Below are 1,466 nucleotides of genomic sequence, written 5' to 3'. Positions count from 1 at the left end.
ATTGTTCACGTTAGCGAGTGTCTAAACGACCAATGTAAGCCAGCGGCTGCTGATTAGAGTATTATGATTTAATATTGATCAATTCTTATGTTTATTTAATAAAGAGTCATTATCCACGTGGATACCATACCACATTAAGATATTAGATTCAGAAACTCAGTGTAAAGCATAAAATAATGTTTTTACTGATGGGACATGTGGTAAATAAATATAAGATTATGAAAATATACTTTTTGTTTATTGAGAATATGAAAGAGCTGTCACAGCAGAGCTTGTCTTGTGTGTAAAGTCCTGTGATGGCTCGCATTCAAGTGATGACAATGTGATAACATGCACACATTGGAGACCGTGTACATGTCATTTAAGTTTGTTTATGCTGCAGATACTATTTATTTCAGAATTGTGAGGTTGATGATGTAAAAGTAGCTGCTGAGACTGTTCCTACTTCATCTCATGCCTCAAGTTATAAGCTGATGTGAATCTAGAACAGGGGTGTCAAACATACGGCCCGCGGGCCGAATACGGCCCACTGAGACGTCCAATACGGCCCACGGGATGATTTGAAAAATAATATAAAATAAATATTTTTATTATTATTACTAAACAGTATTGTGTTTGGTTTTATTCTTTTTTTATTTTATTTTATCGTTGATCATTTAATTGCACTTCTGCCGGACAACATTATATTTTTTCAAAAAGCAATAAGTGTGTTAATGAACAGTTTCTGAGGTCTTATTAAATGCAGTTTTACAGAATAGTGTCTTTCTAGTTTTTTTTTTGCAAATTAATTTGTAATTTGGTGCACTGCGATAAAAATAAAAAAAAAGTTGATTCGGCCCGTTAACGCCGACATTTCTTCTCATCCGGACCTCACCCTAAAATGAGTTTGACAGCCCTGATTTAGATGAACTGAAAAACAGCACAGATCGCTTGACGGAGAGTGAAACTCTGAAGCGCTCAGTCAGAGAGTGTTCGGCGAGTGAAAATATATCTGCGCTAAACTTATACTTGGCCTCCAACTCACACACTGGCGAGTAAAATCTGAGAATTTATTAGCCATTGGCTAATATTAGACATCATTTAGTCGCCAGAGTGAAGATTTTAGTCGCATATGCGAGTGATTTACTCGCAATGTAGAGGGTTGACACCTTCATCTACAAGATCAACCCCTGCCCTGTGCATCTACTTTTACAGAGAGCTGAACCACAACTTTTCTGTTAGACCAGCACAGATCTTTAATTACCAGACAATGCTTTCTCATGCAGAGTACAGTATATGATAAATCAGAACTGAATGTAATAAATAATTCACAGTACCTTGCGGTCGATCTGGACAGGCGTGAAGTGCTCTCGGGCTCTCTGGACCTGTGATGATGTTATCTGGCTGAAATGAGCATCCTCGTCATCCTCATCCAGACACACCTGAGAGCGCTGCAGTCCACACACACACACACACACACACACACA

At 38.1% G+C, this 1,466-nt stretch overlaps 1 protein-coding gene and 1 long non-coding RNA gene across 5 annotated transcripts in view; one reads left to right on the top strand and one right to left on the bottom strand.

Moving 5' to 3' along the window:
• The window catches only part of LOC107739265 (plasma membrane calcium-transporting ATPase 1-like), a 140,058-nt gene that overhangs the window by 28,780 nt on the left and 109,812 nt on the right, over positions 1–1,466 (bottom strand). The gene's annotated exons all lie outside the window — the stretch shown is intronic.
• The window catches only part of LOC107739266 (uncharacterized), a 15,845-nt gene that overhangs the window by 13,985 nt on the left and 394 nt on the right, over positions 1–1,466 (top strand). The gene's annotated exons all lie outside the window — the stretch shown is intronic.

The sequence above is a fragment of the Sinocyclocheilus rhinocerous genome, unplaced genomic scaffold (assembly GCF_001515625.1).
Source record: "Sinocyclocheilus rhinocerous isolate Xijiao unplaced genomic scaffold, SAMN03320098_v1.1 scaffold14, whole genome shotgun sequence".
NCBI classification, from domain to species: domain Eukaryota; kingdom Metazoa; phylum Chordata; class Actinopteri; order Cypriniformes; family Cyprinidae; genus Sinocyclocheilus; species Sinocyclocheilus rhinocerous.
The sequence above is the reverse complement of the archived record's forward strand: the minus strand, read 5'-3'. Positions and strand labels throughout refer to the sequence as shown.